At 36.9% G+C, this 26,505-nt stretch overlaps 1 long non-coding RNA gene across 2 annotated transcripts in view; it reads left to right on the top strand.

Annotated features, from left to right (window-relative positions):
- LOC118015117 overlaps positions 1 to 26,505 on the top strand; it is a 123,280-nt gene that overhangs the window by 68,719 nt on the left and 28,056 nt on the right. Inside the window, exons 3-7 of one of the 2 annotated variants that reach the window (XR_004680533.1) lie at positions 6,750 to 6,823; positions 10,200 to 10,244; positions 13,209 to 13,336; positions 17,710 to 17,891; positions 23,241 to 23,296. This is a non-coding gene — a long non-coding RNA (uncharacterized LOC118015117). Of the gene's footprint in view, positions 1 to 6,749; positions 6,824 to 7,384; positions 7,479 to 10,199; positions 10,245 to 13,208; positions 13,337 to 17,709; positions 17,892 to 23,240; positions 23,297 to 26,505 lie in introns of those variants that run through there. The other variant, XR_004680532.1, reaches the window with a different exon arrangement.

A 26,505-nucleotide genomic window follows, 5' to 3' on the forward strand; every position in this document is an offset into this window, starting at 1 on the left:
ATGGATCCATTAATTAGTCATTTTCCATTTTCCAATCTAATATGGATAGTTTTGTTCAAAGATGCCCAAAGCTGCAGCCCAAAGCTGCAACAAACCAAATAAATCTCAAAATTCCTCTGTGAGCATTGGTTCCTCCCCAAAAGTTGGAGCTTTCATCAATTGAACCAAACGGCTTCCTAGTTTCTGGTTACTTAGCCTTGTAGCTGGCTTTCTATAATTGCGTGCATAAGAAAAATAATTTAGACATGGCAAAAGAATCCCATTTGTGTCATCTGAGACTTCAGTTCCTCAAGGTTATTCCCACCTAGAGAATAGCTTGAATAAAAGGATCTTCAACTCAAGTTGAGGAGATGCAGATATCAAGACAACTCACCAGATTCACCAGTGAGGTGGTGAGAAGTCAGCGGGGCACAAAGGGCTTGTGCTTGTACTGAGTGCCAAGTTCCAGATGACCCCCAGGTGTTCTCAGGTGAGTTGCTCTGATATCCTGCCAACTGCACCAAGAAAGATCAATACAAACTGAACAAGAGTTTTATTTGAGTCCAAGTTAGGACAGCTGCCTGGAAAACATGCTCTTCACAAGGAAGAAAGTGTTCTGGAGAATGAACAGTTTTTACGGGGTTATATTATTTTTTATGCCTTGTAAAAGCTCAAAATATTATAGATTAGCATATAGGCAGGAATCATGAGTTTTATCATAATGGGAAGCAGGGAATAGGCTACTAATTCACAAAGCAGATGTACAATACATGTTTGGTGGGCCATAAATCAGGATTTTGGTTTGAACAAAGTTTATAAACAGTCATGTTGACTTAGAAATAAATCTATAATGGTTTCCCTTGTATACCAAGCCTTTAGAGAGTTTTTCTATTATCAATATAAATAATTGATGTGACTTCATGAAGCATAACACCACCAACAGTAGTGAACCGACTGTTTAAAAACTAGAATATTATTGTACAGGCCAAGTTTAGGCCACCCCAAGATGGGACACTTTGGCATGAACGTTATTTTGAGTTAAAAGCAATCTAAACCCAGCAAATTCAGAAAAAGCTCTTTACCTCCCCCTCAAATTCCTTGTACCAGGAAGAGAGCTATTAACAGAGATTCTTCTTTACCTGAGACACTTACCTACATAATGGGCCAACCTTTGTTTCCCAAACATCTTTCACCTTCTTGCTAAGGACTTTCTCCTCTGTATCCTCAGACCCCTACTCCTCTCCTTAGCTTATACAAGCCTCATGCTGCCTCTTTGGAATTTCCATGTCTGTCTGGATTCCCTGTATATACACTATTAAATTTGATTTTCTCCTATTAATATGTCTCATGTCAATTTAAGTTCAGCTAGAAGGACCTTGAGGGGTAGAGGAAATTCTTCCTCCTCAACATTATCAACATCTTTAAGTTATAAGTGTATTCCTCCAAAGTTCTATTCCTCTACCTCCCTTCCAGAAGTAACGGATGTATGTCCTTATCTTCTAAAATAAAATTTTCACATATATAGCAATCCTTAAATAATAAGCTGTTTGTAAAATTTACAGCATGTAATTTAGTTATATATGTATACATATTATGTATTATATAATTACATAATATTTAATTTTCTCCAACTTGCTCTTTTCATTCAACATTGTTTTTCATTTATATATCTTATTGCCAGTAGCTATAATTTATTTTCACAGCTATATAATATTCTGTGACTATGTCATAATCCATTCATCCACTTCTGTCAGTAGATTTTTGTTACCTGATTTTTTCCTATCATTTCAGTCATTGTCAATTATACAATTCTTGTACATATCTTCTAGGACTCATATGCAAGTTTCTCTAGGTTTTGTTACTAGGAGTAAAATAGGTAAGTTTATGTTCTAATTTACAGAATTACTGTTTTCCAAATGTATACCCCTAGAGCTATATATATTTTTCATTATTTCCTTGCCAACAATGGATACTATCAGAATTTTTTATTTAATGTAATATAAATAAAATGATATCTTGTGATTTTAATTTACCCTTCTCTGATGACCAATGAGACTGGGCTATTAGTATTTTCTCTAATTTGAAATGCCTGTTTGGTCATTTATTATTTTTGTTTGTTTTGTGGGGTGAGGAGTTTGTCTTTTTCCTGTTTATTCATAAGAATTCATAAGAATTTACTTAATGGGTACTAATCCTTTGTTGAATTTATGTATGTTTCAAATAGTTTGTGGTTTATTTCCATTTTCTTTATGGTGTCTTTTGATAAACAGAAGTTCTTTCTATTAATGTAGTTGAATTTAGCAATTTTTTTTTCAATTAGTTAATATTTTCCATATTCTGAGATCATAAAAATTATCTTCTATATTTTCTTCCAAAAGTTTCCCTTTGGAATTAAATTTTTAATTTACCTGGAATTTTATAATACATGTTATAAAGTAAACTATAAATTTTACTGTTTTTTCATATAATTAGCTTATGTCCTTTCTCCAGTGATCAATAATATCCTGTTTGCGATTATGAAGTTCTACTATGCATAGGTCTGTTTCTGCACTCTCTATTCCATTGAGTATTCTATTCCACGGGCCAACTGGTCTCTCTTTGACTTAATATCACATTATATTCACTGACACGTTATAATAAAGCTTAGTATCTGATAACACAAGTTTCCTACCTTATCCTTCTTCAGTTATGCTTTACCCATTTGGGGACACTTGATTTTTCAAGTAAGTTTTAGAATTAACTTGTCAAATTTCTTAAAAATCCTATTAAATTTTGATTAAGACTGTAGTGAAATTTAAGAACTGACATTTTTATGATAGTTATTCCATCCATAAACATGGAATGTTTCTCTTTTTATATTTGTGATTTAGCTTTTAATAAAATTTTAAACCTTTACCTTTTTGTATATCTTTCAAAGTCTCTATTTCATTGTGTTTTAATATTATAAATATGTATTTTAAGTTATGATTTCTAAATTTGTAGCTGATGTATATCAACACATTAATGTTTGAGTATTATATTTAAGCACCTTGATAAACACTAATTCTAATATTCTTGGTAGATGATTTGGTTTCTATGTAAACAATCATATAATCTGTTAGTAGTGACATTTTAGTTTCTTTCCATATTTACAGTAATTCTTTTCTTACAAAGTAGATCGGCCCCCAGTAAATGATGCTATTGAGCACCAGAAATGTAACTAAACAATTTATTTTTATTTATTGGTCAGAGAGCACAAGCAAGGGGAGTGGCATACAGAGGAGAAGCAGGCTCCCTGCCAAGTAGGGAGACCGATGATGTGGGACTTGATCCCAGGACCCTGGGATCATGACCTGAGCCAAAGGCAGACGCTTCACCGACTGAGCCACCCAGGCATCCCAACAATTTTTTTTTAAGTTTAAATAGCAATTTGTGGCTAAAAGATATTTTATTGGACAGTGTAGATCTAATATTTTTGTTCTGTCTTATCTTTATTAACACAGAAGTTAGTCATCATTTTACTATCTACATTATTTCTTTTTAGATTAATCTACATGTTAAGGAAATTGTTAAACATTTCTTCTTGCATTTCATAACTTTTTTGTAGAATCTTTCCTCCTTTAGTATATCATTTAGAATGTACATTAGTAGAGGTCTATCACTGGTAAACTCTGGGTTTTTCTTTTTTGTAAATGTTATTATTTTGATAATGACCTTGAAAAAGAATTTTTTTACAACACAATTCTAAGTTGATGGTTATTTCTCTCCGCATTTTGAAGACACTACTCTAAGGACTTTTGGCTTTGACTAAAGCTGTTGAGAAATCTGTTAGTCTAAGTTTTCTTTCTTGTAGGTGTTCTGTTTTTTTCTCTGGTTGCCTTTCAGATACTTACTTAATCTTTTGTGTTCTGAAGTTTTGCTATATTTTGCATGTATATTTCTTTGATTATTCTGTTTGGTAAATATTGTGTATCTTACACCTGCAGTTTCTGTCTATCATAAGTACTCAGCCATTCTCAGCCTACTTCTAAACCCTTCCAATATGCCTCTTTTGCATTCTTTCTGTATTATTTTTCAGAAACTATTGCATGTATGTTTTACCTTCTTGTATTAATTCTGTCTTCAATAGTTCTTAATCTTTTATATATACATTTATTTATTGGTCTTTTCAATTTGTAAAAGGTGAAGAATTTTTTTTTTTTTTTAAGATTTTATTTATTTGACAGACACAGTGAGAGAGGGAACACAAGCAGGGGGAGTGGGAGAGGGAGAAGCAGGCTTCCTGCTGAACAGGGAGCCTGATGCGGGGCTCGATCCCAGGATCCATGTTATCTCTCAGTACTGCAAATTCTTTAGTTCTTGTTTCTAGTTCATTGTCTCTTCAGTTGTCTAATTTCTTTTTTTAAAATGATTTTTTTAAAGATTTTATTTGTTTATTTGAGAGAGAGAGAGTGAGAGAGAGCATGAGAGGGAAGAGGGTCAGAGGGAGAAGCAGACTCCCTACTAAGTGGGGAGCCCTATGTGGCACTTGATCCTAGGACTCCAGGATCATGACCTGAGCTGAAGGCAGTCACATAACCAACTGAGCCACCCAGGTGCCCTAGTTGTCTAATTTCAATAAATCTTTTTTTTTTAAAGATTTTATTTTATTTATTTGACAGAGAGAGAGAGAAACAACTAGCGAGGGAACACAAGCAGGGGGAGTGGGAGAGGGAGAAGCAGGCTCCCGGCTGAGCAGAGAGCCCGATGCAGGGCTTGATCCCAGGACCCTGGGATCATGACCTGAGCTGAAGGCAGACGCTTAACGACTGAGCCACCCAGGTGCCCCAAATCTTTTTTTTATTTATAAAATTTCTACCTGATCTTTTTGCAATCTGCTTCATCATAATATCTCTAGGTTTTGGCAGTTTAAGTTTGTTTTTTGTTGTATCTGCTGACTCTCACTCATGGTGGTCTAGTTCATTCATTGTTAGGTGATTTTTAAAAATTGTGAGTTTAGGGGTGCCTGGGTGGCTCAATTGGTTAAGCATCTGCCTTTGGCTCAGGTCATGATCTCAGGGTCTTGGGATCAAGCCCCATGTTGGGCTCCTTGCTCAGTGGGGAGCCTGCTTTTGCCACTCCCCCTGCTTCTTCTCTTTCTCTCATTCTGTGTCAAATAAATTAAAATCTTTAAAAAATAATTAAAATAAATTCAAAATTTTTATTTTTTAAGTAATTTGGGAATTCTGAAGGTTTAATGTGTTGTGGCTTCTGTCACATAAGATTTGCATTTTCTTCACTGGAGCCAAAGGCACATATAACTGCAACTACCTTAACTCCTATGGAGCAGCATTCTGTTCCACACCCTCACCTTGCAGAATGGCTTATGTGTCTTCTAAGTCCAGAACTGCTATTTTTCAGTGAGGGGACTTGACTTTTATATTTGTTTACTGGCACTATTCAGGGTTTAACTTACTGTTCTTTTGCTTCTTCTCCCTCTTTATCCTTCTCTTTCTTCTCCTCATCTTGGGAGATTTCCTGTTTTTTGTTTTTTTTTTTTTTTCTTTTTTGAGCCCAACTCTGCTTTAAAGAAGTATGTTGTAGTTATGCAAGATCAACTTGCATTGCTTTAAGAGCACCATTTGGAACATCTATCCCATGATTCTACTAACATCAGAAGTTAGCCCATGACTTTTATTCAGTAGCACATATGCTTCTTCTAGAGCCTTGCGGCATTTCTGGATTATAAAGTGCTTATTATAGAGCCTTTAGCACTGGAATTAGATTGATTCACTTGTTTTCCTCATATGCCAGACTTTGAACTTCATGAAAATCTAATCAGGTAATTATCTCAATAAAATATGGACAAAATACTAAATTATATCTGAAAAGGAGGGGCACCTGGCTGGCTCAGTCAGTAGAGCATGCAACTCTTGATCTCAGGGTCATGAGTTCGAGCCCCACATTAGGATTAGAATTTACTTAATAAAAAAAAAAAATTACATCTGAAAAGGAGACATAAGGTTTACATTTATGGTCTTCCTTAGGAAAACATTTTCCTAAAAGGTTGTAGATACATGTTTTTATTTTTCCAAAATTCATCCCTCTGGTTTATATTGCCTAAGATTATAGAAGAAGGCAACATGTGGAAAGAATACTGAATTTGGGGTCAGGAAAATGACTATAATCTTAGTTTAGACACTAAGCATATGATTTTCAACAATGTAATTAACTTCTATGAGCCTCTATTTCCTCATTTGTATAATGGAGGTAATTTCTATTTCACACAGTTATTATATGTGGAATTACCCATGACAGTGTCCAGTAATGGAGAGAATATGCCACCCGAAAATATGCCTTTTTGGCATAAGGATTATCTTGAGCTGCTTATTCTTAAGAAACAACAGACACGGGGAAGGCCTAAAAACCAAGTAGAAGTTATCCCTTTTGAAAGGGACATTTTTTATAAGGGTGTCTCCCTCTCTGTATCAGGAAGAGAAAGATGACCTAATCTCAGAAATTTTTAGCAGTGGAAAAGGCAACAACTTAAATCCACATGTATACCCTTGTTTGTTTTGCCTGATAAACTCCCATAATGGTCTTCTTTTCCCATCCCAACATTTTTTGTTTTTAGCTGGTGGCTTGGACTGTTTTAGGGGAGTTACTCAGTTTTCCTGGATATCTACCATGTATACAGGAGATAGACATGTCTAATTAAAAATCTGTTTTTCTCCTATTAATCTGTATTTTGTTACAGGGGTGTCTAAGGAACCTAGAAGAGTAGAGGGCAAATTATTTTTCTTCCCCTACAGTTTGACAACCCATGATGGGACCCACTGAGATACTATACTTGCCTGCAGATAGGATCCTAGAAGACGGGCAGAAAGTAAGACTTCTTACTAAAGTAAGCTCTCCAGGGTCTATTTCTGTATGCCTGGTTTAGAGAAGGTTAAACACACACACATACACACACACACCAAACTTTATTCCTTTATTTTCAAACCTAGATTAGCAGAGAAATAACTGAGTGAATTAGTTTCTTGGGTATAGTGACTGCTAAATATTTTTATTATGAGTACTCTTTCTATTGTTCCCTTTCCTCCCAGAAGTGGTCATTGTATGATTTTGCCTCTTTTGTTATAAGGAAGAGAACCATAGGCAAGATGAGGTTTCCTTTTGTCTTGTTCTGTCTTAAGAGCAGGACTTTGTGACTGGTGAGGATATTCTCTCTTGTCTCAGCCAGCTGAAATAGGCAGGGGATCCAAATTTGGAGAAGAGTTAGATCAGTGGACATTCACAACTCTACTCACAGGGACCTTGATTGGCTGATAAGGGGGGTGTTCTTCCCACCCCTTATACTGTAGTTAAACGGACAAGCCAGATTGTCCCCTGGGGAAAATGCCCTCACAGAGAAAACAGATGAATTTCTCCCGGGCCCTCTTATAAAAGATCAGGAAATGTCTTCAGTTGGAGGCCAATGTGCATGGGCTAATAGAAGAGGTTTTTTGGTCTAAGGTTGAATTGTACACTCAGAAAAAAAGGTAAGCACTTATACAGACTTTATAAAGGCATATGACATTAAATCCTGAAGCTCTAGAATGTAGGAATTTATTGATTTCTATCTTAGTTGGAAATCTCTCTTATATAAAGATAATGTATTTGATATCAAGGGGCTAATTCACCCATCCATTTTAGGCCACAGTCCAGATCTTTGAGGAATTACAAACTCTTTGTCTTAAAAATATTTACAAAACCAGAAATGCACCTCTGAAGCAATTCAAAGTCCACCTATCATTACAATTGCCAAACCTCCCCTATTCATCTCAAAATGCTTGCAGATATTGAAAAAAAAAATCAGAACATTGGAAATAAGAATTGTCCTACACTTAAGAAAAAGAGGAAAAATGAAAAAGAAGGAAAAATTTAAATAGTAATTATGCTACACCTCTGGTAACAGATATACCAAAAACTCCCATCTTGGAGAAAACTTTTTTGTGCTTTTGAATATACCTTTCTACCCTGTCTTCTCTGTATGCTGACAGCCATTTCTTTGTAATGCAAACTTTAGGGAAATGGTTCTCATCAGGAGGGGAAAAAGGAGCTATTTAGAAATTTGGCAAAACAAACAAACAAAAAACCACCTTAAGTGTTTTTTTTTCCACAAATATTAGTAAAATAGCTTTAGCCATCTGAGCAGGTAAACTTATTTCATTTGCCAGAAACACATTTTGGATCCAACTGTTCTTTTATAAACTAGTGAGTTTTATATTGTACCTGACACATGGCTAAAATTTTAAAACAAAAGCTGTAAGATCTCTGTGTCTGTCTGTATCATTATGTGTGTCTGTCTGTATGTTATGGATGTGGTGTTTTTCTACCTCTACATGGCATTACCAAAATTAATTTGTAAAAGCTATGTTGTGTTTGCTTGAAGGAAAATGTTTGAATGGATTGGGTATCCCAAAAATTTCAGAAATATAAAAACTAACCCTAGTGTTTTTTAAGTTCATATGATCTGGAAAAATCCTCTGTAAGTAAAAATTGGTTGAAGTTTGTTGGTTTAATTAAAATTGACACATCTTCAAAGTTATTAGCCTTAACTATAATGCAGATATGCAACTTTTATTCCACCTGAGTGTACTAGTCAAATAAGATCATATTGTTTCTATTACCAAAGAAAAATAAGATGGCTTAACTTTATGTAATGTCTCAAAATTCTCATGAGCAATGTTAATATGATTATTAAAAACAGTGAATTAAATAGATGTAGGTGGAATGAAAGTTTATAAATGAACTTTTCAACAATGATGAGGTTTTACTGGCTATGTCTCCTATGAAATAGCTTCCAAAATCTTTTTGGTAACTTGAAGTGTTAAAATTGTGCTAAGTGACAGAAAATCATTGAATATGACTATCTTTTTAAAAAATTTTTATTGTTATGTTAATCGCCATACATTACATCATTAGTTTTTGATGTAGTGTCCCATGATTCATTGTTTGTGTATAACACCCAGTGCTCCATGCAGAGCGTGCCCTCTTTAATACACATCACCAGGCTAACCCATCCTCCCACCCCCCTCCCCTCTAGAACCCTCAGTTTGTTTCTCAGAGTCCATAGTCTTTCATGGTTCGTCTCCCCCTCCAATTTCCCCCTCTTCATTCTTCCCCTCCTGCCATCTTCTTCTTTTTTTTTTTTTTTTAACATATATTGTATTATTTGTTTCAGAGGTACAGATCTGATACAGAACACTCGTCTATTTACTTTTGGTTTCTTTTTACAAAAAAATAAAGGTATTTGGGTTTGTTAGTTAACATGTCTTGTGCCACATTGGAAAAAGAGGCATATGCTTTTCAAAATTATGAAATGAATTTATAAATTTGCCGATTTAAAGAATTCCAGTGTAACAGTTCATGATTGCTTACTTCTGAGTTTTCACTAGAAATTAAGGTTTCTTTTTTTTTTTTAAGATTTTATTTATTTATTTGACAGAGTGAGGGAACACAAGCAGGGGGAGTGGGAGAGGAAGAAGCAGGCTTCCTGCGGAGCAGGGAGCCTGATGCAGGGCCTGATCCCAGGACTCTGGGACCATGACCTGAGCCGAAGGCAGACGCTTAACAACTGAGCCACCCAGGCACCCCGAAATTAAGGTTTCTAAGGGTTAGTTCTAATTACATGTATTAATTAGAATTCCTAACTAGCAATAGCAAGAGAAACTATTTTATGTTGGTCTACAGGGAAAGTAGGATATGTCGTTGGAAAAGTAGGATATGTCCTAAGAAAAGGTATAAGATATGGAGATACATTTTTGTTAAGGAAAATGAAAGTAATTTTGTCCTCAAGAACAACTGGTTATTTCAGGATGGGAAAGAAGAGAATAAAGAGCACTCTATATAGGGGCACCTGGGTGGCTCGGTCGTTAAGGTCTGCCTTCGGCTCAGATCATGATCCCCGGATGTTGGGATGGAGCCCTGCATCAGGCTTCCTGCACAGCAGGGCGTCTGCTTCTCCCTCCTCCACTCCTCCCTGCTTGTGTTCCCTCTCTCGCCGGCTCTCTCTCTGTCAAATAAATAAATAGAATCTTAAAAAAAAAAAAAAGAAAGAAAGAATACTCTATATAGATATGGCAAGTTGGGAAGAGAATCTCACCTTGTGTGGCCAAGTGGGCTAAAACTGAATTGTCATTATAAAGCTTTTTAAAATAAGCTTTAAAATCAGTAGTGTACTTACGTAAAACTAAAATTTAACTTTGTCCTTTTAACAGCTGAAATAAACTTTGCTTGGACTATTGGCCTGCTCTTGATAAAAGGTAAAGAAAAATATTTCACACTCTCTTAAGTAATATGCCTCAAAAGCTAAGGTTTTATATTTTATCAAAATAATTTCCTGTGCTTTATGGTGCTTTACCAGGTCTATGATTACTTAAGAAAATTGAATCTTCTCCATATTAAAAGAGCTAGGCTTTGCTTACAAGTATGTATGTAGCATTCTGTATTTATCTTTAAAATCATTTATTCTCACTTTGACTAAATAGATAATTAAATAGTATTTCATAATGTTCTGTGATCCAACTTACTCAAATGTCCAAAACCCTTTGATATTTTTGACAAAAACCTCAAAATCAAATTCTAAATAAAATCTTTTTGACTAACTTTGGGACATCTCAAAAGATTTATTCTACTTTTGAAAAGAGATCCACACTAATTAGGTGTATTTGATATGTTAAATTATATAGAAAGCATTGCCAAGTAAGAAATAATACTAAACCTTCTTGGTATTATATTTGGAGGGGTATATGTTAATTTAAGTATTCTAGAATTCTATGAAATTCCTGGAAATCTGATATGTCCTGGTTTTATGTTATTCATCATAATTCTATTATCATAAAATGTATGTCAGAAACAACCAAATTTTCTTTTCAATTACATTATAATAAAAATATCTACGGTTAAAGCTCTAATGAGAGTTTAAGTCTTTTTATCATTTACAGACAGTTGTTGTTTTACTTTGATGCTCTTGCAAATTTGTTCTCTCTTCAAGGAGAAAGTCCATGTAAAGGACTTTAAAGTACAGTTTTCTGATAACTTTTTTTAAAATTTAAATTAAATTTATTTTAAATTTAATTTAAATTAAATGAATTCAAATTAAATAAAAAATAATTTAAATTATTTTGTTATGTTAGTCACCATACATTACATCATTAGTTTCTGATGTAGTGTTCCATGATTCATTGTTTGCATGTAACACCCAGTGCTCCATTCAATACGTGCCCTCCTTAATACCCATCACTGGGCTAACCCTCCCCCCCACCCCCCTCCCCTCCAAAACCCTCAGTTTGTTTCTCAGAGTCCATAGTCTCTCATGGTTTCTGATAGCTTTCATATCATACACTGAAGTGGGTCAAAATTTACAGAAGTCTAGTGGAGAAACTGATGGATTCATAAAACTGCTATCAAAGATCAAAATCAACAAGAATTAATTACATGGGACTGAATGAATTCATAAGGATGCCTTTTTGTTTGAAACATTGCTGGCTCACTAATGTTTTGCATTTCCAAATTTAATGAGATTTTTCTCTCATCTATGACTTACAACAATTTGGTAAATTTTACCTTTGTAACCAGAATGGAAACAATTTCATTTTCTACCTAATGGATCCCTTCAGAATTTCAAAACTCATAAAGTTCAATAAGAGTATGTTCTCTTTGTTTTTTTTTTTTTTAATATTTTATTTATTTATTTGAGAGAGAGAATGAGATAGAGAGAGCACGAGAGGGGGGAGGGTCAGAGGGAGAAGCAGACCCCCCACTGAGCAGGGAGCCTGATGCGGGACTCGATCCTGGGACTCCAGGATCATGACCTGAGCTGAAGGCAGCCGCCCAACTGAGCCACCCAGGCGCCCCGAGTATGTTCTCTTTGTAATAGGTCAGTTAGAAACAATTGATTGAAATACCATTTGAGAATGATGTGCATAGATCAGATATGATCAGAGATTTTTAAGGATCCACGTGGACATTATGGAAACAGTAAAGCCCCTTAAAAACATCTTTTTCTACCTTGCTGATAGTGTTCCCATCAGCCCTACCAAGTGAGTAAAGAATGTCATAGGAATCTCAGAATATCTTGGGAACCTTGAGAAGAGAGGAATTTACCCAAATCTATAGGTATTGCAGGCAAAGTCTAATGGGGAGTCCCACCCTGAGGAGGCTTTTAAATACCCAATCTAAGATTCCTTATGAAAAGTTCCAGCAAAGCAGACAAAAAGAGCCTATATGATCAATCACTGTTCTTGTTGCACTAATGTAAATAATTATGCCAGGGTTAATGAGAGTAGACCTACTTTGCAAACAAATTAGTACCTGTGGTTATCTTTGGTAGAAATGAAGGTGATTGTAGAATAAAAACTTATGTTTCAGTAGAAATTACAATATCCCTTTGTAGATATCAGATTCTAACACTATTAACTACTCTGAGGGTTTGTTTTCTACCTGTAAACCAGACTGGATCTTGAATTTTTCGAGTTTTCAAATATTTGGCCACAACTTTCAAACTATGTTTCCAATTTCCCCCCCCACCTTTTTTACCTGGAATCACTAAGAATAACACTTGCCTTTTTCCCAAAGCACTGTACACTGAAACTGAACGACTTGTTATAAACTTCAGAGAAACCACAACATCTCATTTATGGATAATATTTATGGCTGGTGCTGTATGGGCCATTCAGGAACATCATCAGAGACATTCAAGCTGCAAACTGGAAAAATATGTCCTATTACCACTGCCTAGTCTCATTCTATCTGAAGATGCTTTAAGCCTGACTGAAATTGTAGGGGTCAAGAGCAGGCTACCCCAAGATAGGCCACTTTGGCATGAATGTCATTTTGAGTTAAAACCTATCAAAACCCAGCAGATTCTGGAAAAGTTCTTTACCTCTCCTCCTTAACTGCCTGCCTATACCAGAAAAAGAGCTATTAACAGAGATGCCTCTTTAGAAACTTACATGCATAATAGAGCAACCTTTGTTTTCCAAACACCTCCTCTTACATTCCTGTTAAGTGATCATCCTCTCCTTTGTATCCTCAGACCCTTACACCTCTCCTTAGTGGATATCATATAAACCTCACCTTGCCTGTCTTTGGAATTTCATGTCTGTGTGGATTCCCTGTTCATATGATAGATTTGATTTTCTTCTGTTAATCTCTCTCCTGTCAATTTGGTTGTTAGTCCAGCCAGAAGAACCTTCAACAGAGAGAAAATTCTTCCTCTCCAACAGGTGGCACAGTCAGCAGGATACCTCAACTTGCTGGTCACTGCTCACCCCACACACTGCTGCAGCTGAGAGATCCTTGAGAAATCTTACAAGCAGCTGGCAAAAGGCAGAGATTTCAGGGGGTTGACATGGTAAGAAATCTTATCTCTGGAGTCTGATGGAGCAAGAGCAGTGAGAGTCCTTTTTCTTTCCTAAATTTAGATTAGCAGGAGAAAATACTTTTTGGAACTAGTTTTTTGACCTTAGTGACTCTTTGGTTAAATCCCCCCAGGGATGGTTCTTTATTTTTCTTGATGCCTTTTTTGTTTGTCATAAAAAGGTCAATGTTCACAGTTCTCACCAGACCAGCATCTGTTTAGACAAACTTTGCTGTGGGGTAAAGGCTGCTGCTAAGGGCCATCTTGGAAGCCAAAGCTGCAAAATTGATGGGCACCAGTCAAGCACTTACAAACTAGCAGATTGTTTACCACCTAACTCAAAGACTACTGTGTTAGGATAAGTTGGTCATGGAACAGGTTAGATAGACACTAGGTCACCCACTGACCTCAAGAAAACTTCCATGCAATAAGGTTTACTGTAAAACAACACACAGTTCCCAACCTTGCAGTACATCCCTCCTGGGTATTAATGTGGCTCCAAGAGACCCAAGGCTTAGCCAAGAGAAAAACCAGATGAGGTTTTTTTCTTTCATCGTGTTCTGTGTTCTAAGAACTTGGCTTTTTGACCACTGAGGATATCTGTTTCCACCATGAGGAAGGTACATTTACCAGGGTGCATCTTGGTGGTCAAATAGACTGGGGATCTGAGTCTCTCTCTCTCTGTCCCACTGTGCTAGCTCTCAGGGGTGTTTATCATGAGAGGTTCCAGCCCACAGGACCATTGTTGCTTGTTAGTTCTGGAAGGTCCCAATCTACTAGCACCTGCCCAGTGTCACAGGTTAGCCTGTGTATGACTGGAGGCATCACAGGATTTGTGGGAGACCTGACATACCATTTTCATTACAACATTCTTACCACCTGTGCAACCAAGACCTTTGCCTCCTAAGACTAATTTGAGGAGTAAACTTTTGGATCATAGAGACTCCCTCAGCTATGCCCTGTTTGGATATCTATTACATCTTTGGTTAAACCATTTAAAGGCTTATTGCTTTAAGTTGCTAATAATAAATCCTACTTGCCAATGGCCAGATGCTGGGTCCTTTAAATTGGTTATATTTAAAAGAAAAATATTCTTTATAGAGAGCTCACAATTGTCTTCTTAGTATAATGGCTAGCCTTAAGGACACCCATGACAAGACCAAGAACAGAAATTAGACTTAAGTGTCCACTTCTAACATAAATTTCCCTTAAAATTCAGCCTCATGTGCCTGTTTTAAATTCCCTTTCCCTACAAGATTTACAGTGAACATGCCAGCTTCATCTCTAGGTTCAAGTATACAGGTTGCTCATGTAAAGCTGAAAGACAGGAAATGGAGTTTAATAAAAGCACCCAAGATTAGCACTAAGGATTGCTTTGCTCCTACCTTCCAGAGCTCAGTAATCAGGTTCTGCCAGCTTTGGACTTTCCTATGTGATGTCCGTTGCAGGTGTATCTTAGATCCCCCCCCACTGCAAAAGAGTTCATGTCCCCTGAACACCAGTAGGTCTTTTAAATTATAAGGCTATTTTGCCTCTATTTACAAAAGATTCTACCAAATTTAAAGAAATTAAAAAGATTAATGACTATCCACAAAAGAGGACTAAAATTTCACTTAGGCCTTCCTGTAAATGATCTGTGAAAGGCCAATATTCAGGGGCTAATAAAAGCCAAGTTGAATTATATACCTAGAAAGAAGGCTTTTGTTAAAATGCTTTATACATATTTAAAGATGTAAATCTTTTTGATTCCCATTTTAGCTAAAAATCTCCCTGATATAAATAAGAAAATTTAGTTAATATCAAGGCACTGGCCCATCTTTTTAAGGCTATAATCTAATTCTTTGGGGAATTAAAAACTACTGTCTTTGTCTTACAAATCTCTACAAAAGCAGAAATGAAACTCTAGAACCAAGTCAAAGCCCACCAATATTAGTTTCCAAACTTTGCCTATACCTCTTAAAATATTTGTAGATACTAAAAACAACAACAACAACAACAAAAAACAACAACCTAGGATATTGGAACAGAACTGGTAGTTTTTAAAAAAGAATTATTTGAGAGAGGGAGCAAGAGGGAGGGGTAGAGGGAGAGAATCTTTCAAGCACACTCCCCACTGAGCGCCCATAAGATCATGATCTGAGCCAAATCCAAGAGCTGGACACTTAACCAACTGTGCCACCCAGGTGCCCCTAGGAAATGTATTTAAAAATTGCTAATCTAAAGAATACTAGTGTAACAAACAGTTCACAATTATTTGTCAGAGAGGAAGACCTTCCTCTGCTCTTGAAGGTCCTTCTAGGTGGACTTAGAATCAAATTGACATGAGACAGGTTAATAGGAAAAAAAATCCATATTAATAGGTGTATTTATGGAAAATCCACACTGACACGAAATTCCATAGACAGTGAACCATCATGACTAAGAAGAGGGGTAGGGTCTGAGAATACAAAGGGAAGGCCATTATAAGGAAGGTGAAAGGAGATGTTTTGGAAAAACAAAGTTTGCCATATTATGCAGATTAAGTTTGTTAGGTAAAGGGGAATCTCTTTTAATAGGCTCTTCCTGGTCCAGCCCTCTTTTCCAATGTAAATGTAGACAGCTGAGGACCAGGGAGAGAGCTTTTTCTGTATCTGCCGGGTTTTGATTGCTTTTAACTCAAAATAGTGTTCATGCCAAATTGGCCCATCTTGGGGTAATCTGCCCTTGGCCCCTACAGTTATTAAGAGAAACAACTCTGTGTGCAAGGAAAGTATGATGTCTTTATGGATAAAAAAAAGGGGAGTGGGGTGGGAATACGCTTCTGTTGAGGAAAACCTTAGTACAATATCTGAATATAAGATAGAAAGTTGCAGATTTATGGAAAAGGAATCTTTAGAAAGGAATTTTATATGTAGTCAATACTGCCTAAGATTAAGATAAATTCAAGTAAATGAATTTTAATATTAAAAATACACTGAAGTAGGGGCAGCTGGGTGGCTCAGTCGGTTAAACATCTGCCTTTAGCTCAGGTCATGATCCTGGGGTCCTGGGATCGAGCCCTCGTCATACTCCCTGCTCAGTGGAGAGCCTGCTTCTCCCTCTCCCCACCACCTTGTGCTCTTTCTTAAATAAATAAATTTTTTTAAAAAGATTTTTATTTATTTATTTAACAGACACACAGTGAGAGAGGGAACACAAGCAGGGGGAGTGGGAGAGGGAGAAGCAGGCTTCCCGCCAAGCAGGGAGCCCAATGCGGGGCTTGATCCCAGGACCCTGGGATCATGACCTGAGCTGAAGGCGGATGCTTAACCACTGAGCCACCCAGGCACCCCTCAAAAAAATAAATTCTTGAAAAAAAAAAGTACACTGATGCAAAATTAAAACTGTTTTTGTTAAAAAAAAAAAAGTTTTCTTGAACTGATCTGTTCTTAAATTGTAAACATGTTTTTCTTTACCTTTAAGGGTACCTCCTCAGAAAACAAGGATTCTGTGTTTTGGCAACATATTTTCCTATGTCTAAGAGCTAAATTTTGCTCAAAACTATAACCTGTATTTGGCTTTGATATCTTTTATTGTCATTTGGGTTAAATGGATAATTAGATCTGGTTTCATAATGACATAATCCTATTTAATCAAATGTCCAAGTCTTTTGATGTTTGGCCACATTCTGAGGTGTTCCTGAGAGCTCTTGGAACATTTCAAAAAAATCAAAGAAATTCGTAAGAAATTAACATATCAAATAAGCCTAATTAGCTTAAAATATATGGAAAGCATTGTCAAATAAATGCTACTAAATCCTCTTACATTATATTTATGTAGATATATTATTAAAATAAGTGTCCTAAAAATAGTATGAAACTCCTAGAAATCTGATGTCCTAGGATGTTATTATCTTGAAGTGTGTTGTATGTTACAGAAGTAACCAAATTTCCTTGTCAGTTGCATTATAATGAACTCTAATCAGATCTTTTAGCCAGGGCCATTTTTAAGTATTGTCAGTTACTGTTTTACTGATGCTATTGCATATTAAATGAACTCTGAGAATAGGTTTCTGATAACCTTAAGCTCAAACCAAACTGGATAAGAATTTCTAGAACTAGTGGAAATATTGGGTTCAAACAGAACAAGAATTAATAACATGGGACTAAATAAACTGAAGAGAATAATTGCAATGTTTTAATCTGGAAAACCATAATCTTTTAAAAAAACTTTCTTTTAAGCTGACTTACAGCAATTTGATTGTTTACATGGGTATACTCTAATTGAAACATTTATCTTTTATCCCTACCTGATTTCAGAATCCAGAATTTTGAAACTGTTAGTATTCTTATATTTTTATGGCAATAAATTTACATATGTTCAACAAGAATCCATTTTTTTTCTAACAGGAAACTATTGGAAATAGTGGTTATATTACCAAGGCTTTGAATGGAATATTTGGGAGAAAGATGCATAGACTCACGTATGACCAGACAGCTTTAAAGAACTGAGGTGGACTTTATGGAGCTAATAAAGCCCTTGTAAATAGCAGCGTGATACTAGCTTATGGATTTCCCAGCAGTCTTACCAGGTGAGTAAAGAAGATATAAAAACATAGGGATATTTTGGGGGAACTCAAGAAAAGAGGATTTCACCCAAATCTATAGGTATTGCAGGTAAAGTCTGAGGACAAGTATTTGGCTTGGCTTCTGGCCTTTAGAGGCTGTTAGAAGTTCAATCTAGAGATTTCTTATAAAAAGTTCCAGGAAAGCAGGTTTTAAAGAGCCTATATGCTCAACTGCTATTCTTTTTTTTAAAGATTTTATTTATTTGAGAGAGAACACACAAATGGGGGGAGGGGCAGGGAGCCTGATGTGGACCCTGGGATCATGACCTAAGCTGGAGTCAGACGCTTAACTGACTGAGCCACTCAGGTGCCCCAGTCAATTGCTCTTCTTATAGCACTTATGTAAATGATGAGACCCAGGTTTTTTGAAACTAGATTTGTTTTGCACACAAATTAATATGAATTTGGCTATTTTTAGTAGAAATGAGTGTGATTATAGAAAAAATGTTTCAATAACATACCTGAGTAAAATGTCCATTATAAACTAGACTAGATCCTAATTTCTTCTAGTTTCCTCCAATGCCTAGCTATATCTCTCCAAATGAATATTTTCAAATTTTTTCCCATGTTTCTGAGTTGGATATATTTGAGAACTGACACTTCCTTTTTTCCTGAAGCTCTGCAAACTAAATATGAATAACTTGATGTAAACTTCAGGAAAATCACAACAGCTCACATATAGGCAGTCTTCATGCCGGTTGCTCTGTGGGCCACACAAAAGATCACCAGAGACATTTGAACTACAAACCAGGAAAATCTGTCAGATTGGCAAACTGCCTGTCTCACTCTATCTAAAGATGCTTTAAGCTTGACATCTAGAAATCTTCTGGACTGGCTATTCTCAGCACTCGGAAACTGGTTTCTAATTTGATCCAATCATTAGCTACTGTTTTTCTTTTGTTTCTGTATAAATGCCTCTTATTAAATACCTGATTACTTGAACCAGTAAGGCCTAACTTTGAGAACATAACTGCATCACCGCCTCCTCAAATGAGTTTAATTGAACTGACCCATTATCAGGACTAAGACTGGTTCAACAAGATGAAACAATCTACCAATTCACTTTTAAGGTGTAAAACTTGAGCTAAATTTCAGGGAAATTTGAGGGAACTTGAGGGAACTTAGGGGCCCAGGGCAGGTTGCCCCAGGATGGGCCACTTTGGCATGAATGCTCTTTTGAGTTAAAAGTAATCAAAACCTAGCAGATTCAGGAAAAGCTTTTTACCTCCTCCTCAACTGCCTGCCTGTATCAGGAAGAGAGCTATTACTAGAGATTCCTCTTTATCTAAGAAACTTCCTGGGGCACCTGGGTGGCTCAGTCGTTAAGCGTCTGCCTTCGGCTTGGGTCATGATCTCAGGGTCCTGGGATCGAGCCCCACATCGAGCCCCACATCGGGCTCCCTGCTCCATGGGAAGCCTGCTTCTCCCTCTGCCACTCCTCACTGCATGTGTTCCCTGTCAAAAAAATAGATAAGATCTTAAAAAAAAACAATGAAACTTCCCCTCTTATGCAGGTAACCTTTGTTTTCCAAACATCTCTTCTTGCCTTCCTGTTAATGGCCATCCTCCCTTTGTATTCTCAACCCCCCCGCCCCCCCCACCTCCCCCCTTAGCTCAGGATATCATATAAGCCTCATGGTGCCCAACTGTGTTTGGAATTTCATGACCAAAACTAAAGTTGATTTTCTCCTGTCAATTTGGTTCTTAGTCCAGCCAGAAGCACCTTGAACAGCAGATAAAATTCTTCCTTCCCAACAAAATCTTCTAAACTATCTGCTCTCATGACTCGGACTGGGTTTATTGTCGACTCTAACCATTAATCTTTTTTTTCCCCCATAGAACTGCATCTTATTAAGTACTTTATTGATTGTACCTTATAGACCTAACTTTGGAAGCCCACCTGCCACACCACCTCCAGAAACAAAAAGCAACTGTTTAACTGTTTTAACTATTCTCAAGATTAAAAGACTGGTTCAATGAGATATGGAACACTCTATCAATTCAGCTTCTGAATTATCAAAGTTATTGGGGAAGTTTCAAAGATAGGACCAAAGCAGAACAGAGTGTACTGCCCCAAAATAAGCCTCTTTGGCAGAAAGATTATTTTGAACTAATTATTTTTAAGGCACAGCAGCCACAGGAGAAAACCAGTAGAAGTTATCATTTTGTGAGAGACATTGACATTTATAAGGGAAATCTTCATTTATAAGGGTGTCTCCCTTTCTGAACCAGGAAGAGAAGGCTGACTAAATCTCTAGAAACTCCTATCAGCCCTACCCTTATTTACTCTGCTTTGCCTGATAACCTCCCCTAATATCTTTTGTCTTTAGCTGTAGATGGTATTTAGGTGGTGGTTTGAGTCATTGCAAGGAGTTACTCATGTTTTCCGGGTATTTCCCATATATACAGGAGGGGTATATGTTATTAAACTCTGTTTTTCTCTTGTTAGTCTGTACTTTATTACAGGGGTTGGGTCTCATCAAGAACCTAGAAGGGAAAATTATTTTTCCTCCCTTACATAGTGGACACTCAGACAGTATTAATTTGTCTTCCTGTCTTATGGAATCCTTGAGCTAATGTGATTAAATGTATGATTTCCAAAAATATATCTTGAATTTTTATTGATATTCATTCACTTCTAGGGAAGATCTATCAGCCTTATCTCTGTATTAAGCTGGGAGTTAATTTAAAAAAATAGTGCAGAGTATAACTCCTACCTATACAAATTAAGTTACTTTCAAGATATGGGAAGTTAGGTCTGATTGTAGTTAAAAATGTGAACAATGTTTATGTAACTTTAGTTAGGCAACATCTGGAACTGATCTTCAGAACTTTGATTAACAGAATCGGCCTGATGAATCCCAGATGTTTAAACATGGCTGTGTTTCTTAGACTCACTGGATTATGAGAGTGAATACATGGAAGGAAGGAAAACATTTACAAGAACTAGGTGTCAAAGTGGCCAAGGGGGTATTTGGGTATTGGCTTAGTTTTGGGCTGAAGGGGAGGGGGTTCTAAATGAACTTCCCCCTTTAAAGTTTTATACATGCTATTTTTAAAAAGCCCCAATCTTTGATAACCTCAGTAGTATGTCTTAATAACTTTACTCATATTTGTTCCTACACAAGTATATTTTTGTGTATCTACTATAGCTAAAGTTCTGTGGTCAGAAAGATAAATAAACATTCTTTGCCTTTGAGTCACTCAGTTTAGTGAAGGAAATGGGTATGTGAACAGTAATTATAACTGCCATATTAAAGGGCTGAGTACGGAAAGTAACCAAGACTGCCAGGGAAGGTAGGACAGTTTCAAAGAGAATGAGATGTGGAGCTCAGGATTTCTGTACATTATTTCTACAGGGCTGCATTTAGCTTTGCTAATTTAACTTCTATATAATTATATGTCCATTAGATCATGGGACTTTTTGACATGTCATAAAAATATATTTAAAACAATTTTTAAAATCATAAAACCAAAGTACTTGACAATGCAATCCACGAACATAACAGTAAAAACAAGATTAGCGATCATATGGACTTCACTTCATTTGGTAAAGGCTCTAGAAAAACATATTTTAGTCTTTCTTTCCCACAAATTGTGCTTTTAAGTGAAGGAATGCCTTTTCCTTGCTCTCATGCTTGACCAATGTTGTGGACAGGAAAGTAAAATAAGTGTTCAGAATCCAAAATTTAGAGGCCTTAGGGGGGAAAGCTGTGTCCTGTTTTGTGACATACTTTAGTTTTCATAAAACCTCCATCCCCCCCTCCCCCCTCCCGTCCCGCCCAAGACATATCAACTCTGAGTGAAAAAAAAACAATGGAGAGAACCCAAAGGTGTTACTGACAGCAATTTTGCAAAACAAAAAACTAAAATGCATTAATAGCACAGTTTCAGAGGTAGAAGAGGGGGATTAAGTATAAAATCCTAACGATGACAAGAATAGAAAGGCTAATTCTTATGCAAAAGTCTTCAGGGAAAACTAATGGCACAGGCTCAATGTGCTTCAGCTCCTTCCTTTTGCCAGCCGTGACTAGCAATTTATCCTTTTTGTATTATATTCAATGTCTCAATACCTCCTTCTCTATCACCCATCAAATCTAAAATACCCATTTAGTCTTGTAAACTGTTTCCTCTGAAGTAACAGATCTACCTATCTCTACTTCCAGAGAACCCTAACCGACAGACCTGGACTTCTCCCTCTTCTTGGACAGTCTCCTGAGGCTTTAACTCTTTTCTCAGAAAATACCTACTGGGAGAAATTGACCGGACTGGAGCCATTTCTAAAATAGAGCCAGAATGTTTTGCCCATCTTTTGTTTAAAGTGGGCCAAAACCTTTGGACTAGGCAAAATGGCAATTGTTAGAGAGTCAGCAGGAGAAAGGACATTCTGATCATAAGACTGATACTTGTGGACCTTCTAAAGATAAAACCAGTAGTTAAAACCAGTACTCAATCAACACATAACCCAGAGTAGCTTAGCTTGTTAACCCCATAGAAAAATATTTCTTTTCAACTCATGTAATGGCCCCCTTCCTTTCCGTCACAAAAATTCATGGCTTTCACCCAATAAGCTGGACAGTATTTGGGTTTCTCCCTGAATCTGTGCTCCCCTATAATATGAAAATACCCAATGCTTCTCATTGTAGCTTTTTATTTCCAGGTTGATACTAATTTTTCAAAACCTTTTTTAAATGTCATTTGCTTAGAAAGCAAAGACTGAAACCTCAGTCTTCTAGGTTTGGTAAAATCCACTTGTTACACATATCCATGTTACCCCCATCACATGGTCCTCATCACATCTGTAAATGCATGCTCAGTATCTTTCTCACCCGACTGTAAGATCCAGGAGAACAGGAACTTTTTATATCTGTATTAATCATTTTGTCTCTTGCTCATCATATTCACATACGAGATAGTCATTGAAAAGAATACATTCAAGGGGCGCCTGGGTGGCTCAGTTGGTTGGGCGACTGCCTTCGGCTCGGGTCATGATCCTGGAGTCCCGGGATCGAGTCCCGCATCGGGCTCCCTGCTCGGCGGGGAGTCTGCTTCTCCCTCTCCCCCTCCCCCTGCTGGTGTTCCCTCTCTCACTGTGTCTCTCTGTCAAATAAATAAATAAAATCTTAAAAAAAAAAAAAAAAACTGAAAAAAAAAAAAAAGAATACATTCAATATCTTAATCACTATAATAGCTTATGCCCTTATATATCTTAACTGATTTATCTAGAAGGTATGTCTTACACCTTGTGCCTTCAACACACTGTTCTATCTGTCTGGGCCAACTTCTCAAAAACGATTACTTCTTCACCTTCAGGTCTCAGCTGCAACTTCACATCTTCATGGAGAACTTCCCTCACCAGTCTAAAGGAGGTGGTTATTTTCTATATAATTTGTTTTCTTCATGGTGTTCATCACAATTTATAATTATATATTGATTTTTTAAAACTTATTCAGTTGCTAACTTGAGGACAGGATTGTGTCACCCCATGCCTAGCTGGGTGTTGGATAGACAGGCAGGTTCTAATTTTTTTTCCTTCACTAATAGAAGTTGCATGTGTGAATGGTGAACATTTCTCTAAATATATTGCATGTTTCTTAGCCACAGGGGCTGTGGCATTTCTTCACTGTTATTCTAGTATCTAGAATGCTACTTTATGTATATTGAGTTAATTCTTTATTAGATGACTGTAAAAATGTTTTAGAATCATCAAAAAGAAACTTTGCATTGTCTTAGTCTGTCATTTACACTGTTTAGAAAGAAGTCCAAGGGAGATGAATTGCATGTGTAAGACAGTAAAATGTCAATTACCAAAACACAACTATATAACTTCTATTTAGTAAAAATTAATAGTGTACAAGGTGCTATTCCCCTCTCTGAATAAGACTGAGACCATCTACTCACGCAGTCTTATTATTGTAACTGGGGTAGCCCCAGCCTCAATGTTTTAGGGGTGCTGCTATTGCATTAGTCATTTTATCCCATGATGGATTTGAACCTCTCTCTTCATCTATTAGGAATCACAGCAAATCCAAAATAATCCCTTTTCCACAGGTCCCCTAGGGCTAAACACTCAGGGCCAGACTCCCAACGCTGCCCTGGTAATGAATAGATGCCTCAGATTGGCAATTCTGAGGTGCAGAGCCTGAGGTCCTCAGGGATGCTAAAACTATCCTCTCTTAAAGCTTCTGGGCAGGGTCATCAGGGACTTGTGAGGCCCTGGACTAAGCTGGGTCCTCTGTTAAAATCACTGCCAGGTGCATTGGGATTATGCCTCTTTAAAACCTTTCACCTCACTGACAGTTATTTTCCAGGCCACAGGACAGGGAGAAGGAAAAATAATTTCCTTTCTACCCTTCTAGGTTCTTGGCTGAGATCCCCCTACTGGCTTTGTAATAAACAATTAATAGGAGAAAAAATAAGTTTGGTAACATGTATACTTTCTGTATACATGGAAGAGACCCAGGAAAACCAAGTAAAACTAACTGAAATGGTCCATGCCACCACCTTAAATACAATCTTCAGTTAAAGACAAAAGAAAGATGTTCGGGAGGGGAGGCCAGTTCTGGGAGATGACCAGGAAAAGTGCAGTAATAAGGGTCAGGCTTGTTATGCAGATTTAAGTTGTTGCCTTTCTCCACAGTTAAGAGATTAACATAACATAATAAAATAAAAAAAATAATTAAAGTTTCTGGAGATTTAGAGTCACCTTCTCTTTCAGATACAGAGAGGGAGACCCCCGTACAAATGGCAATTTCCTTTATAAATGTAAATATCCTTTACAAAAGGGCAACTTACACTCTGTTTTCAGAGATTCTACTGTCTCTCAAAAATAACCGGCTCAAAATAATCCTTATGCCAAAAAGGCATATTTTGGGATGGAGCATATCCTGTTCCCTCTCCACAGTTGTAGAGAGTGGGGCAGGATTGGGATGAGCATCTGCCAATTCCCAGGTTCCAAGCCCACTTTCCCAATCCTGGGGCTGCTCTTAGTTTAAACTAAGAAATATAAAAGCCTTTGTTCTTCTTTCTTTTCAAGGACAATGGGGCCACCCAGTTATACCAGTATTTGTCAAGTAAGGCAACTTTTAGTGACTCCAAGTGCATTTCTCTGCTGAGGGAAGAAATGAGTTGGTGTATAGAGTGTACCCCACCCTTAGCCACTCACCCAGCCTCTTCTGAAAGAGGTGGGCTTTATTTATTTATTTATTTTCCTATTCTTTCCTCCCACTTTTAAAACATCTGTCTTGTTGTGGCAGAAAGGAGAAAATTTCCCAAGTTAAATCTATGTTAGGACAATCCAAATATAGTTATGTTAGGCAAAATCAGATGTTTTCTTAAGGAATGAATTACTAAGGTAATGAATGATATGTGCTGAAGGGTACCAGAATATGCCACCCCCAAATACGCCCCTTTGACATATGGATTATTTTGAGCTAACGGCCATTGGAAACCTAAGAAGCAGGAAAAGCTCTAAAAACAGAGCATAAGTTTTCCTTTGGTAAAGGAAATTTTCATTTGCAGAGATCTCTTCCTTATACTGGAAAGGGAGAGAACTCTTAACAATTCTTATCTGCTTAAATCTGCATAACAAACCTAAGTAAACAACTCTTATTTACTTTACTTTCCCTGGTCACCCTCCCTTAACTGCCTCCCTAGCCCAGAAGCCCCAAACCCCTTTACATTTGTTTAGCCTAAGATAAATCCAAGTTTTAAAATCCCCTCTGGTTTATTCACTGTTGCGTGCTCCCAGGTGTGTATTTGTGATGCAAAAGCTAATAAACTTCTGTTTATTTTCTCTTGTTAACCTATCTTTGGCTAGTCTAATTCCCCAAACTGGAAAATCTATGAAGGATAGAGGAAATTTTTTCCCTCCCCTTTAATAAATCAGTAAATATGTATAAATAACATGTGACATAAGTTTGTGGGTTAGGGAAATGACATTTGCTTGCAGGAATGAGTATGATTATGGAGAAAATGGCCTTGGAATTGAGAGCAGCATAAAACTTGAACATGTGGAAAGGTGGCAGAGAACTCGAAGTGAATGTAATAATCCAGGCAAAGGCAGAGCTGGGAAAACGCATGGGACATGACTGGGGAAGAGAACTGGCAAGTCATAGACATCCTTGATTAACAAACGAAGGAGACTTGAATTTAGTCAGGAAAAATAATTTTAAGTAGGGCTGTGGTATGTGTGTAGAAATGGGTTTGTGAGCATTGTTGGAAACTCAAAATTTTCCAGGAAAGGAGTTAATGAGAGCCTAATCTGGAGTGGCAGTAGTGGGAAAGGAGAGAAGAAAGACTGGATGATAGAGTTCTAGTGACTGGTGGTGTTCGTTGTGAGATGACGGCAGGTCGAGTGGAGATTTTACAGTACTTCCTTGTTGTCTCAATGAGATTACTGAAGTGCCAATAACCAGATACTTAATACCATCATAGCTCAATATCTGTGCCTCTTTCCCAAATTTCTAATCTGTTAAAAAAAGTCTGCATGGAAAAACAGTCTTAATTAAGCTGGACCTCAAAGTTGTATCCATATAACCTGTGTGTCCGGAGCTCATGCCTGACCAGGGAAACTCTT

This window comes from Mirounga leonina, unplaced genomic scaffold (assembly GCF_011800145.1).
Source record: "Mirounga leonina isolate KUSES-001 unplaced genomic scaffold, KU_Mleo_1.0 Mir_165, whole genome shotgun sequence".
Classification (NCBI taxonomy): domain Eukaryota; kingdom Metazoa; phylum Chordata; class Mammalia; order Carnivora; family Phocidae; genus Mirounga; species Mirounga leonina.